The 15788-nt window shown below is 42.7% G+C and overlaps 1 protein-coding gene across 2 annotated transcripts in view; it reads right to left on the reverse strand.

Moving 5' to 3' along the window:
* The window catches only part of PTN (pleiotrophin), a 78832-nt gene extending 67667 nt beyond the window's left edge, over nucleotides 1-11165 (reverse strand). Inside the window, exons 1-2 of one of the 2 annotated variants that reach the window (XM_030481041.1) lie at nucleotides 10658-10990; nucleotides 8827-8937 (exon numbers count right to left, since the gene is read on the reverse strand). The gene's annotated coding sequence lies outside the window, so the exon portion shown is untranslated. Of the gene's footprint in view, nucleotides 1-8826; nucleotides 8938-10657 lie in introns of both variants that reach the window. The other variant, XM_030481040.1, reaches the window with a different exon arrangement.
* Nucleotides 11166-15788: the final 4623 nt, after the last annotated feature.

Below are 15788 nucleotides of genomic sequence, written 5' to 3' on the forward strand. Positions count from 1 at the left end.
ATTATACATACAATTAAAATGGTATATATAAATTATATTCTAATTTTCAATGGTATGCTTTGAAAAAAAATTTAAACTGATCAAGAGAGGATAAATTTGAGAAAATGCTCCTCATTCACCACTGCTGTGTATTAGACCACTCTTTTTGTGAGACATCGTGATCATATAAATGCCATAATGAAAAGCATCAGCTGGACATCACAGGACATCATGAAGAGCTTACTGTAGCCAATATATCTATCTCATATGTAGGCTCAAGTTCTTGTTTCCATTCCCTCAATAGCCAAAAAGTGCTCCAAGTGTTCAGATACACACTACACTTTCACTGACCCGGAACACGAATCTTGGATTCATTAACTCAAAAACTTCCATTTTGATAAGGCTTATGTAAAATACTTCAGCCTCAATTTTTCTTGAGTTAGACAGATAATTCACACTTCACAGACTTCTCCTGCCTTAGGTTTTGTGGGGTTTTTTTTGGTTGTTTCAGAATTTCCTATTTAAATAAGACAAGAAATTCCCACCTGCAATTACTTGAGAAATCTCAGTTGGTAAAATCCCAACTAGAATTAGAGCCTTATTGCACATGCTGAAAGTGTCAATACAGAAAGATGTGAACTTGTCATTTCTAGTACATGGTGTGCAATTGCAAAGTCTAAAGTTAGATAACACATTTTTGCTACACATCCCTACAGTTTGGAAAGTTTCTCCAGAGACTCACTTTTGATGTGAGGTGTCTACAGATCTCATTTTTTTTCCTCTGTAAAAATGCAGAGTCTCCATATCCACTCAACCTACAGTTGTGGTTAGCACAAGAATGAAGGGTTCTTATTTAAAGGGCTACTTCCTTGTAGATATAGTCATAAATAATTCAAACTAAACTACAGCACACAGCAATTAAATGAACAAAGTACATGCTGTAATACACCACCTTTGCTTTTTAGTCCTTTCCTTGTATGACAGTATTCAATATCAGGCATTCTCAAGACGTCTCACCCTTTGTGAAAATTAGCACGGATGCTGTATTTGGGCACAGAGAAGTAGACAAAGAAAGGTGTGGTGGGTTGACCCTGGCTGGATACCTGGTGCCCACCATGACCACTTTATCACTCCCCTCCTCAACTGGACAGAGGAGAGAAAATATAACAAAAGGCTTATGCAAAAAGATAAGGACAGGGAGAGATCATTCACCAATTACAGTCAGGGACAAAATGGACTGAACTTGGGGATATTAATTTATTACCAATCAGAGTAGTGTAATGAGAAATAAAATGAAATCTTAAAACACTTTCCCCCACCCTCCCTTCTTCCCAGGCTCAACTTTACTCCTGATTTCTCTGCCTCCTCCACCCCAGCAGCACAGGCAGATGTTGCAACCAGTTCATAACATGCTGTCTCTACTGCTCCTTCCTCCTCAGGGGAGAGCTTTCACCTCTTCCGCTGCTCGAGCATGGGGTCCCTCCCACAGAAGACAATTCTTCATTAACTTCTCCAACATGGGTACTTCCTACAGGCTGCAACTCTTCAAGACCTGCTCCAGCGTAGGTCCCTTGCACAGGGTGCAGCCCTTCAGGAACAGACTGCTCCAGCATGGGTCCTCTGCGAGATCACCAGTCCTGCCAACAAACCTGCTCCAGTGTGGGCTCCTCTCTCCATGGGGCCACAGGTCCTGCCAGGAGCCTGCTCCAAGATTGGCTTCTCACAGGGTCACGGCCTCCTTCAGGCATCTCCCTGCTCCGGCATGGGGTTCTCCCTGGCTGCAGGTGGATATCTGCTCCACCATGGACCTCCACAGGCTGCAGGGAGACATCCTGCCTCACCACAGTCTGCACTACCCGCAGGGGAATCTCTGCTCTGACATCCGGAGCACCCTCTTTCTTCACTGACCCTGATGTCTTTCACATACTCTCACTGCTCTCTCCAGCCGCAGTTGTGCAGTTTTTTGCCCTCTTCTTAAATACGTTAAATACCCAGAGATGCTACCACTGTCACTGATAGGCTCGGCCTTGGCCAGCAGTGGGTCCATCTTAGAGCTGGCTGGCATTGGCTCTATCAGATGTAAGGGAAGCTTCTAACAACTTCTCACAGAAGCCACCCCTGTGACCAAAACTTTGCCACACAAAAACCTAATACAAAAGGCCAGGACCATGTAGTACGTTATGTTACTGAGAAAGAAGTGTTTGTAAATATTATCTCAGTTGCAAAATACTAAAAGGATCTATCAATGTTTTTTGAAAGCAGCCTCAAAACAACTTTTCTAGATCAAAATTACAATTAAGAGCAGGAAGTTCACCTGCTTTTCCCCCCATTCCCATCCCTTTTGAACTTCAGATTTTTTCAGCATAAAAACATGACCAATTTTGCAGGTAGTTAGGGACAGAGAGAGAAGGTGTTCCCCACTTTTCCTACAGTTCTGATTCCAGAAAGCTTTTCAAAACCATTTCAGATGTCAAGACCAGTAGTTTTCTCCCTTCAGAAGTAAAACCTAGGGCTGATTCCAGCAGGAAGACATCAGCCTCCACCTTCACAGCACCAGATGGTCATACAGGGAAAGATTTTGGCAAGGGGTTATGCCTGGCCCACATCTTACAGTTATTAACATGGACCAATAGAAGAAGTTTACATTCGAAAGTGGAGGGGAAAACCAGCTCACCAATATGATTTCTACAATAAAAAACACACGAGCAGCTCGTGGTTAAACAGATGTCCAGAAAAAATACAAAGTGAAGCTGCCAAAGGCCCCATGGTAAATGTATTGCTATAAAACTTATCACAAGAGATTTCACCCCCACCCACTCATAAAGGGCATGCACCTGAACATATACAGTATCATCAAAGACTTATTTCCACCGTGTTAAACTCATAATCAAGGCATTGATCAAGCAAAGTTTCACATGCACTTTTATATTTACATTGTCTAAGTAAATCTCACTGTTCCCAGTGAGGTAACTCATAGCCCATAAAGCTGTTCCAGTGCACAAGATGGGCAAAGAGTATAGCTCAAATTATAAGTGACTGAGAGAAGAGACTGATGCGTCTTAAAACACATACACCTATAATCCCAACGGCCACTCAATATTACTGAGTTCAAAACACAAGCTAAACTCCATGTCCCATTTAAAGACAGGTTCTTATGCTGACAAACACAAAGGGAATGGAGGTTGTATTTTCTTCATCACCCCATAAACATGGTTCCCACACTATTTTGCAAGCACAGGAAAACTCCTGCAAACTAGATTCAAAGAGACACCCCTATTTAGGCAGCCCATAATCTTTGCAGCTCTTTATAAATCCTCTGCTGGTGGATGATCTAGTTATGACTAGTAATAACAGGGAAACAAGAGCAGCCTTTATGCTGCTCTGAACTCTGTAGGTCTTTGGTCAAACTGGACAGAGCACCACCATACAATAACTGGCTTCCCCATGGCTTCCTGCTTTAGTTCTGTTGGTTTGTTTGGGGTTTTTTTATCCCACCGCTGCATAAGTAAGCCTAAAAGAGGGGGAAGCCTGGGGCACAGAGCAAGTATGCTAATGACATACTAACTGACACGCCAACAGCAATGACACACACACCCGCTCACACACTTCTGCCAAATAATCACTTAGGCAAACATGAACTACAGAGATTAGAAAAGCATTTGACAACGCGCAAATCACACAAGAAACATGGGCTGAAGGGACAGCTTAGGAAAGTGAGGATTTAGTAAGTGAAGTGACATGAAGTTCCCAAATCAAAGCTTGCAGTGTTTTTGGAAAATTGCTGAAAATCCTATCTTGGCCTTAGAAGGAAAGCTAGTAGATTTTTCCACCCCTTGGTCCCTACTGCGTATCAGCTGAACAGGCAGGCTTCTAATAAAAGCAAGTGACTCTTACGCAAACAAAAACATCTTTCTGACCTCTGGGAAGGCAGCAATCCAAGCAAACAACCAGGCAGTCAGGTGGCACAAGCTATCAGGAAGCAATCAGAGCATCTCAGGGGCCCTTTGTCAGCACCAGAAAGAAAGCTAAGCCACTACCATAGTAGAAGACTGGGTTTCCAGGAGAAACCACCCTAAGTGCAACAAGAAGTTCAAACTATCTCTATTTAATATGGTGGGGGTTGGAAAGCTGCTTCTGAACACGTAATTTTTATTGTTCAAACTGCAGGAACAAAGTGTTTTCCTAAAGGAATTAAGGCAGAGTATCAGAACAATCCCTTGACTTATTTTTGATTTACTTTTAAAAGGTGCTTCACTCCAAAGGCACTTTCAATGAACATGATGAGATTCTGTTGCAGGAAGAGTCACAACCATTTACCAGCATTATCATTTGTTTGTGTCTTACGTTGAAGACTCTGTCACCAAAACAAAGGGGTGGGCACTCTTTCTAAATCTTAGGATGAATTCTATAGCCCTTATTCTGATGAAGATCTTGCTGCAACAGCAAGTTTGTGTGAATAATGGCTGGAGGATGCCTGCCTGGTTTAGTATTAATCTGTGCTTGACAGGAAGAATACGATTCTTAGTGAACTGAAAAAGATCTCAATACAGAAATGGAAGAAGTTCAGTTGTCCAAAAGCAAACTGTGGCCTTGTAGTGCCGTAACACCGCAGAGACAGCACCATGCTAGAAGTGCTATCTTTCTACCAAGGCTATTTCTGAGTCCCTTTAGAAGATCACTTTCTAAGACACAAGACCTTTCTTATGAGCTCCATCCATTACCGTCTAACAAAGTGCATAGAAGAGCATCACAGAAATGTTAAAATGGGCATTTTCAGCCAATGTTACTCTTCCCACTTTGCTTGCATGTTGTAAACCTGTTAAAAAAAAAAAAATGAAAAAGGCAAAATACCTGTAAAATAGTTATTTTTAAGTACAAAGGTTTTGATATGAGAACTACCTACACACAGTATCAAGCACATTTTGGATGCTCCTGTCACGGAGGCAAAGATGCTCCAGACTGTGAGCCTTCTGTTGCTGGCTACAGATGGGCGCATACATTTGCATTGCACAACTAAGGCTCTCTTGCACTTTGAGAGACATGATGTGTGAGAAGTGTAGATAAAAAAATAAATAAATATATAAATAAATCTGTTATGCTAGTGACCCAGTTAAAACAAGGAAGCCTTAAATGAAGTTGTCATATCATCTTTAGTTGGTTATGAAACTAATGCCATTGTTTGCATGGCTCTGAGATACAAAACCCAGGAATAAAACAGGGTTTGTGCCTCATATCCAATGGAACTAAATCTGAGAAGCCAGTTCAGTCAGTCATTTTTGTTGCTTGCAATCAGATACGCACACTCTGACTTCCACAGGTAACCATATATTTACTGCTTGTGTCAACACACAGGGAATTCCACCTTTCTTATATACCCATAGAGCACAATTATCTGGGTTTTACCTTTCCAATCCTTAGGGGTTTACCTTTCCAATCCTTAGCCTAAGTCAAAAGGTAGCAAAGTCAGATGGTGAAGACAATAGCAGAGTGATCTATCTTCCTTAAAGAGCTCAGAAAATGAAGATCAACTTCACACTCAAGCCTGAGAAACAGGTTACCTCCATCTTGTTGCCAGCATTACTAGTGCTGTGCCTGTCTCCACTGCCAGCTGGACCAGTCCCACTAAGACAACAGAGCATCAGCTCAGGTGCATAGAGAGATGCTTCCTGAAGGAAAGAAGAGCCCATCCCTTTCTTTGTTTTAAGATGACAAAAACTCTATTTCATTTACACTGTTAGGTAGCTGTGGACCAGTCTCCACAGCATTTAGACTGGGGTATTAGAGAATCTCTTCTCTTTCTCTTCACTCCCCATGGGCACTTGACAATAGTATCATCTGCAAATGAATAGGGGATGTTTACAAGGTCCAAGCTACACTGGAATTCCATAGAAACTAATGAGGAAGGAAGATTTTTATAACACTCTTGTGAAATATTTAATGAGCTCTGAAATGGTGCTGGCAGGCCTCAGAATAGAAAGGTCCAGTTTAAAACTGAACTTTGCAGTTTAGTAAATGGCACTGGACTGGAGCCCCAAACACACTTTATTTTCAGAGATTGTTTTTATGAGAAAATGCCCCACTCCTGTAACACTCTTCTGCTCTAAAAGTCTTTACCCCTCTGTTGCAGCTGCCATGTGATCAATGGCACTTGCCAAGCAATGTGTTCCCGGAGCCCAGATTAACATATCAGTACATTTTTCTTAATGTAAGGACACTGGATTTTGCCTTAGACATAGTCAGCTCTAGTCCTCACCCCCAGAAGTTACCCACATTGAAACCAGAATCTGCTGTTCTGGGAAGGTGAGGAAGGGCAGAGATTTTTTTTTGGAGTGAAGGGATGGAGGGGAGTGGAAATCACCTGGCTGCACCCGTAATATATCTAGCTCTTTATTATATTCACATTCCCCCTTCTCATCTCCCATGAAACTGCCTACAGCTGTGTTCTCTCAACCTTCGGTCTGAAAGACATTAAAAAACATTCTGCAAGATGACTACGGTTTTTAAAAAGTCACTCCCACATATGTAAGCGAGGAAGGAAATGAGAAAAGTTTAAAAAAAAATCATCAGGGTGCCACGGCAGGAGGCAGAGCCAGATATTTTAAATGGTTCAGTGATTCTATTCCTTGGAATAAAATATTGGCCAAGAGAGTGTCTACTTTTCTACCATGGTAAGGTAAGCCATTGCTGAAAACTTAACAAACTGAACTACCTTAATACCCCATGTCAAACACAACCTGCAACAGGGCCTTTTAAGCCGTAAAGGTCCTTACTTTTCACTAGTGGAAAGACTGTAGGAGCCTGAAGAGAGTCTGAAAAGTATTAATGAACTTGGCATCACAAAGTCAGATCTTCTGGCAACTCAGAGCCAAAAAAATTTTTAGCAGTAAATTCCATACCGACTGCCAAGTCTTATTTCATGGGCTGGATCAATCTCATGTTAAAGGTAGTGGGATTAAAGTGTTTCTCCAGCTGACGACCACCTCTCTTTGATATGAGATCAATGGTTTGCAAAGCAAATTTAAATAATTTTTTAAAAATCTACTTCTCTTTACTTAGTGTCTATTACCGTTGGCACAAATAACAGGTATCAGTCCCTTGGAAGTTAATGACACGCGGAAGATACGCCTTTTCACATCTTATTTAGTTGCTGCTGTGTCAATCCACAGAGACACCACCATACTGTTTCTTACACAATTACAGTGCTCTGTGGGTTATGGTAGTAAAACATAAACAGTCCACAGAAGAGATTGCTTGCTCCTTTAATTTCATTTTTCCACATTGCTTCTGCTGAAGAAATTAATGTGAGACAACTGACTTAGATTTCCCCCAACTCTCCTCAAACACACATTGAGCACTCGACAATGCCCACTTTTCTATTTTCCTCTTCACAGCTCCATCAGAGAGGACCTTCTATGCATTCAGAGCAGCACAATGGAGAATGATTTCCAAAGCATTAACTTAGAGCCATAGAGACTTGGATGTTTTCAAAATGACTCTATTGTGCTCAAAGGATTCTAGACTACCCCAGCTACTCCAGAAGAGAGTCTTTTTCCCTTTCTCAAAATGTCCATTCCTTGAGCCATCCCTGGAGTGCATTGTTGGAGCTGACTCCTTAGTGCAGCAAGTTCCATCAGTCAAAGCTCAACAGATACAAATAATATCAGGATATGGATATAAATTAGTGCGACAGAGCCTAAATAGTTTTGACAGGTTTAGTAAGTATATATAGCAACACAGAATGCTATTCCTGCTGTCAGACATCAATATGTAGACAGAAGATTGGGGGCACCATGGAAACTCGGTGACATAAGAGTGGTATTGATTGGATAGAAAATGAGGCTGCAATTTAAGCTTAAGGCTGCCAGAGATGCCAAGAATGGAGAATGACCTCCAGCAGTGAATTTTCAGCATAAGCTCCCTGTGAACAAGCCAGTCCAAGAAGGATAAATCAGGGACAAGCTCACCAGGGATATGGCTCAACCGAATGCAGGCTACCCTAAGCAGAAGAGAATCACTCTGTGCGTGCGCGCGTTACAGTGACCTAGTTTGTTCAAAGACAGCATTTGAATGGTTTATTATAGAGGCTTGAAACAAAGAGATTTCCTCAATTAAAGTCCTGAAATGAATCCTCTAAATGAAAATGCTTTTGATACACTGATCAGCAAGAGGTTGTAAATATTGAAGCAAAGTGTACATTGTTAAAGACCAGTTCCCACAGAAAACACTGCAGTTGGGAGTATAGGTAATGAGGGGGCCCAAACAGAGCAGATTTCATAAGCAATGCCAGCTACATCGCTAATGCCCTACTCTTACACTAAAACACTTGTTACACCATAACACTTAATAAATCGTATCTTCCTTGCCACAAAAACACACTAGAATAGAGTACAAGTTAAATAAATGCATTTTCAGAGCTCCTGTAAAGGATTGGTTCTAATTGTTATCTGACGACTCGGAAACAACCATTCCCAGAATGATCGAGAAGAAACATAGGACATGTCAGGGAAGTACTTTGCAGGAGCTCTGAACGCTAGAAGTCAGCTAAGTAATAATATTCACATTAGGGACAGAAAGATGAATCTATCCAAAATGTCCATCAGTACAGCTGTGACAGGAATATGCTAAGCCTCCAAAGTGTCCTCAGTGTCAGCACGGGCACAGAGAATATAGGCATATGGCAACAGGATAGCAGCACTATGTTTTGTAATACTATAGTAAGACCAACCTTCTGCTGGCAAGGATCAATCAACCACAGGCTGCATCTCAAATAACTGGTGATAGACATCCAGATAATTGCAAAAACTCTGTTTTTCTTATGCCACTTCTACATTATAAACAAAGACTTACCATTTGTAAATGAAAGATTCCTTGCTGGCTTCTCTTTTTTCCACCCAAGAGCTTGCTCTGGTGCACACTACAGTCAGTAAATTTCTGGCCTTCAATTTCATCCAAAGCTTCCTAATAAGCCACCAAAGAGTTCAGCTTAGCCTGGAGACAGGAATACATGAAATTCCTGCTTTCCTTTTCTTTAGGAAGAGTCACTAAATTATGGCGGTTTTTTATTCATTCAGCAGTATTTATCACTACAGCAAATTAATCAATTTTGACACAAATATGCAGGTTCCCTTTTCCCTTTGAACCATTTCTCTGGATCAAAAGTGCAATTTTTTTTTTGCAGGAGTAATGTTGTTTGGTTTTAATTCTTATTTCTTTGCAGAGAGGAAACAGAAATACACAGGAGGAGAAAAAAAAAAAATTGCTTTGTAAATCAGCTCAAGAAAATGTAAGAGACAACTATTTCTTTATCAAAACTTCTCCTCCCCTTCTTTCTTTCCATCCCTCCCTTCCCTCCTTTTCCCTAATAACAAGCAGTTACACATTGTCTATTTCTTGTCCAAAAAGTTGAACTTTGCTAAAAGCTCAAAACCAAATCAAGGCTCAAAGGGGAAACAAGGAACAGGCAAAGAGTTCAAGAGTTGATGAGCCACTGGTAAAGTGTTCTTCCACTGTAATACAGGTCCTTTAGAGCAAACAGGATCTAGTTAAAACACCCACCACTGTCCACAGCTACAGGGGTATCTCAGAGAGAAAGATTTAATGCAGGTTGCAAACATTTCCACAATGCTCCCAAGACCCATCTAGTCTCCAGGGTTGCATCCTAGAACCCTGCTTCAGAGTGGATCACTAAGCTAATGCACAGCAGACGTTCACCACCGAGGCAAATCATTTGCATTGTGAAGGAGAGAGGTGTGTGACAGCCCACTGGAACATGTAAAAGGAGCCAGGAGCTCCCCAGAGAACGAAGACTACCTTCCCCTTATGAAAAGCTCCAGTTTTAAAAAGGAGAGAATGAAGGAGGATATGGAGTTAGTTGGAGACCATAACACATTTGCAGAATAATGTGTATGCTCAATAGGAGGAAACTGTGTTTTCACTGTTGTTGGGTCAGATTTTCTCCCAACCTATCCCTCCAGAGGAGATGGAAGACACAAACTAACGACAGCAGTTTTAAATAGACCTATAGGCACTTGCTACATTCAGTTGTTCCACCAGAAGTGAACTAGGGATAAAAAGGCAAAGTTCCAAGAAAAATACCAGCTGAAGTGCTTGGTCCGAAGGTGCAATTTAACCTCATTATCCCGAGGCTCAGCCGGGACATTCCTGGCACGGGGGAGCCGGGACCCCCAGGGCGCTTGCCGCTCTGGGGTCACTCCGCTGCCCTTTTGTCCTCTCGAAAGGGACCAGCCCGAGGACTCCTGCCTCCCTTTCCCGCTGGGTCTCGTCCCACCCCACCACCTCTCTCCTCACTACCCCGCCTCGGCTTTTCAACACTCCCAATTACCGACCCACCGCCGCCACCCCGCTCCCGGGCACCCCCAGACCTCGCACCCTGCCTGCCCCTCGGTCCTCAGATGCCTCCGGAGCCTCAGATGCCCCCGCCGCCCCACCGAGTCCGGGCTCCCACCCAACCCCACAGCCCCTATCCCCGGCACACGTCGGACGGCGAGAGGCGACGAGGTGGGGTCGGGGCTGCGGAGCCTCCTTGGGATGAGCCCGCCGGAGCCGGGGCAGGGAAGCGGGAACAGTTTCCCACCGTTCCCCCGGGGGAGGGAGGGAGCGCGGGAGGCACCATCCCTCCGCCGCACCCCAGAAGCCCCCGCCACCCTTTCGGACTTACTTCGGGCGGCAGAAAGCTCTTCTCCAGCAGCTGAGAGGAGTGAGCCTCAGGCGTCTCCAGTGAGCCCCGGCTGCTGCTACCGCCGCCGCAGCGCGTCCCTTCGCTTCCCCACAGACGGGCTCGCCCCGCCGACCGCCTCAAACCCCCTGTCTCTCTCTCTCTCTCCAGCCGGAGATTTCTCGCCGAGATTTTTATACTGGAGGCAGGGAACCTGATCCGCGCTTTGACTCAGCGGAGCCCGGGCTGCAGCGCGGCGGCGAGAGGAGGGAGGCAGGCGGGCGCCGGGGCAGAGCGAGCGGCCGCGCTGCCCCCTCGTGTGATGAGAAGGGGCCGCGCCCGCCGGGCGGGTCACCCGCGGGGCAGCCTCGCCCCCGGGGCCGGGGGGGGGCTGGGATGGTGGGAGGGGACGGGACAGGGCGCGACGGCAGCTCCTCATGCGCCCGCTGCCGAGGGAGGGAGAGAGGGAGGGAGCGACCCCGGTGGGGCCCTCGCTGCGGCGGGGTTGGCCCATGGGCCGGTACCGAGCGTCTCAGTCCAGGCAACTTCCCCTCCTCTTCCTCACGGCACCCCCCGGCCGGTGAGGGGGACACGGAGGGCGGGGTGGGGGGGGGGTGCACCTCACGGCACCCCCCGGCCGGTGCGAGGGTCGCCGGGGGTTCAGCTACCTTTCCAGGCACAAATATCCACAGCTTTTGCCCGGGCAGCCTTTTGCTGTTGGAGTTTGGGGAGCTTTAAGTTTAGCCTTGATGGCTTCCAGCTTGCAACTTAGATCGTGGCAGTGCTGGGCTGGAAATGCTGCTGGGAGGGGGAACTCCCCCACCAAAAGAAAAGATTAAAAAGAAAAAAAAAAAAAGGCAAGAAAAGAAAACTAGCTTTTAATTTCAACTTGGGCTAAAAGTGCCATGCGAACAACTTTTGCCATGGCGTTCCAACACTCCTGGTTGTAGTGGCTGCTGGAGTTAATGCAAGGCTTTCACTTAGCAGCAGGTTTTTCCAACTTTTAGGCTCATTACATCCATTGAATAAGAGTGTTCCCCAATCCACAGGTTAATTTAAAACTAAGTGGACTTGTTCCAAACTCCAGGCAATTTCTGTGTAATTCTCGATCCCCACAGCAAATCTCTGCCTTGATTTGAAAGACTGGGCCCATTGACTGCTTAGGTCTCAGCTGGGCTTGTAGCTCCTGCTCCAGGTTTGCACAGAAATCCAGTTCAGAGTCTTCTCCTGTTTCCTGAGGAATGAGCTAAAAAGTAATTTGTCTGGCACTGTACACATTGCATCATCTAACACCTAACATCTGTGACAATGAAAAGCACTGTGTGGCTAGTCCCAGCATGGGCAATTGCACCCACCTGGAGTCTTTCTTAGTAAACTACTCCCTTCCATCCACACCTTGGCATCTTCTTTTCATCGCACAGTTGTGTGTTTAGTCCTGGCATGACTGTTCAGGATTTGCACCTCTGGCAGATTTAATGACAGTGATGTAATTTAAAACAACAATTTTGATTTGCAGTGTAAAGTGAGGGCTTGAGATGGAGAGAATATACTTTCCAGCAGCTGGACGAGTGGAAATGAGCACTTGATAGTAAATGTCATCTTCGTATTTCAGAGCGCGCAAAGCTGAATGGATCCTTGATAGCTAGGTTGCACCTTCCTGAGGCTTCTCAATGCAATGCTGGTGTCACAGTGCGAAGCACCACAAACATCTAGATAAAGACATTTTCCATCAAAAAACACCTGGTAGTGGTCGACACTTGACACCCTCAGAGCTTCTCTGTAACAACCACAACAGCGCATTTTGGATGGTCAATCATGCCTGAGTAACAAAGAGGAAGTAGGAAAGAGGACAAAGGCTGATCTCAGTTCACCTTGATTGAAACCAAAACAGGTTGCACCAAAGTGGGTCAAGAGATCTCTTCCTTTCCTACAGAAATCTGAATCTTAGCTAAAACACCGAAAATTAGATTTTCGGCTTTCCAGAAAACAATGGGAACTTTCTGCAGAAAGAAACTGCTTTTTACAAAGATGTGCATGATATTAGAAGCCTCATTTGTCTGCTAGATTTTAGAAGCAATGTCAACAGACAGTCTTTGACCAAATTTGCACATGGCTTTTATCCATACCTACTTTTTCTAAAATCAGTTTGCTGAAACTGACTTTACATGCACAGAAACTACTTTTGTGTGGTACAACTTGGGTTTTGATGCAGAAAGTCCAAAACAAAACTGCAGACGAGGTTAATACAGCTGTTCAGAGGACAGACTATGGTCTGAAGCACCTATAACTGAAAAAGAAAGTTCCTCAGTTCTCAATTGACAAAAATTAAATTGTTGTAACATTAATATCATCTGTCTTAATGGAACCTTGAGGCTGTAGATGTCCAGTTTCTACTTTCATGTATCCTCTTTGCTACCTGAAGCAAATATTGGCAACCTAATGAAAGAGGGAGACAGGGCCAAATTTTCTTTTAAAAAGTAAAAGTTAAGTTTAGTACTATAAAATGTTATAAAAGGACTTCTGATTGATACCACATGCAAATGCTCTCATAACAATCCAAAAATATTAGATCCCAATTAGAATTACAATTCAGTCAATAAATGTTCAAGGCAATCTGGGGGAAAGAACCTCCCACCATTAGATATGGTTTGTGACAAAATGTAGAAAGCGGCCCATAATAAATTTCCTCTCAATGAGTTTTGGTTTTCTTTTTCCTTTGAAAAGACCTGAACACCAAATTTTCCCTTTGAAGATGGGTTTTTCAGTACTTTTAGGTAATCATTTCACAAGCATCTGAAGGAGATGGATCTCATCAACTTCTAAAAGCTTATTGGATCTCATCAGCTTCTAAAAGGAGTTTGCACTTTTTTCCAAAGATGACCTTGAAAAATTCTGACTCTAAAGCTCAGACTACAAAGACAGAGGACAGGGCTGTATACAATTTGCTCCCAAGAAGCACTTCACTGTTTTCAGTCCCACTGCCAAGTAGAATGATGCTCTACTTTTCAAAAAGCAACCACCACCCCTTGCACACCAGTTAAGAGGTCACCTTGAGCTGAACCTGCTTCGTTTGTTTCAGATACACTGTAAATACCAATTTCTTTCTCTTGCCCTCCCTAGCCATCAACAACAGCAGCTCCAGGAAGACCTAATGTGCTTCTAGAAAATCAAAGAGAATTCAACAGATTTTTTCGCCTTTTGCTCCATTGTTGTTCCCGAGCCATTGAGCTGCCAGACCCTGGCAACTGAGTGCCCCGCATCCCCACTCCTGCAGTAAGATCAGATTTCCATTAGTGATCCTGAATTATTTAGTGAATGCATCGAAGATTGAAATCAACTACTTCTGAGCTGTGTATCTTCTCACTCTATCTTTCAAGTCTGCACAATGGCAGGCATATTGTCACAGAGAATATCAATTGTATAATTAGAGTAGAAAAATCTATGGAGTTAAAAAATAGTAATTCTTATCTCTCTAGTATTAAAATAATCCAGTATATAAAAAATCAGATTTCCCAGATGTATGTAGAAGAAGGCAAACAGAGAGCATGAAACCAGAAGAGTTATTATTTCATGCACATATGCTAAAAACTTAAGATATGTGAAAACAAAGTCAGTGTCCCAGAACTTGGTCTTAAGCTTCAGTCACCAAACCATGAATACATGTTGTAACTTTTCACATTTGACTGCTTCTATTTTGTACAAGGGGATTAAAGCTCTTGTGCTCAAAATTATTCATGTGCATACATCTGCATGTTGCAGTTTCAAATCCACAAATATAATGTTGGTTTTTCTCACTCTTCTTTTGTGCTGGCAACCCTGGGAATGGAAGTCTGCCCCATCCAGGATTTGAAGTCTATTACATAAAAAAAAAAATCTATGTCTTAGCTATGGTACAAAAATTGCTGCTTTGAGTACATTATCACTTTTTTCTGTATAAACAAACATCTTTATTTCACTCTAGTTTTATAGTTTGGGAGGCAGTATAAAGCAAAACAAAATGGCATTTTATTTTGAAGGGCTGAGCAACAGCTACCATTTCTGCTCTATTTTCTGGGGTTTTGTCACTACCTACTTTGTTTGTAAAAATCAAAGCAACATGCAGAAAGAAACAAAATGTTCTTGCTTGAAACAGAACCAATAAAATTGATGGGTTTATTTGGTTTCAAACTTCTGGCAGAAAATTACTGAACAAATAGAATGCAAATTTCCTTTTCAATTTCTCTCAGGAAGAACTTGATTTACTAATACCTATTTTTTCTAGAGGCACTATATACCCACATGCCTAACTACTCTGTGAAAGGACTGGCTTTAGAAGTAGAGAAGGTAGTATTTATAATCCCTCCAAATCAGTTCTTGATACTTAAGACAGTCATCTAGTATCAGTCACAGTACTAAGTAGCACTAGGCACTGAACTGAAATGGTCAATTTTATTCTCAGTGACAAGCCAGCAATAACAAATTTGAGGAACTAACTAACTACATAGGAGGCAAATGATTAAAAAATGAAAAGCATTCTCATCATTTACCTAGAGCAGAAACATGACATACAACCATTTTCTAGTTAAAAGTAAAACTATGGTAATCATATTTTGAAATACATAATGAGTACTTTTCGTTCTAATGATGCTTATATAATTAAAGAAATATTTCTTAATATATTCCCTTAAGAATGAATTACTACTATTGTGGGGAGCGACAATTAGGACAGTCTCTGTATCCACAGTATGATGCAACCAGCACAATTCTGAGTTGAATGTATGAACAAAGAAGAAATTCCACTTATCAAGATGTTGTCTTACCTTTTTTTTACCAAATTATTTGGTAGTCAGTTTGTAAAGGGTTCACCTGTGTAAATATAATGATGCTAAACTTCCCATTTAAAAACAAATATAAGTGGTTTTGACAAGTTTTCCTTATGTGCAATCAAATGATATGTTCTCCTTTAGTGCAAATGCAGGACAGCTAAATCCTCGATTATGAATTTTAGTGAAATCACAGCAATAAAAGGAACAATGGGAATATAATATTGACAAATAATTATCAAACATGTTCTGAAATACCATTACTGACACTTCTTCATAGCTGGCTCTTCCAGAGATCTTCAGGTGATAGCTTACTAGCTACATACTTTCAC

This window comes from Strigops habroptila, chromosome 3, assembly GCF_004027225.2.
Source record: "Strigops habroptila isolate Jane chromosome 3, bStrHab1.2.pri, whole genome shotgun sequence".
NCBI lineage: Eukaryota > Metazoa > Chordata > Aves > Psittaciformes > Psittacidae > Strigops > Strigops habroptila.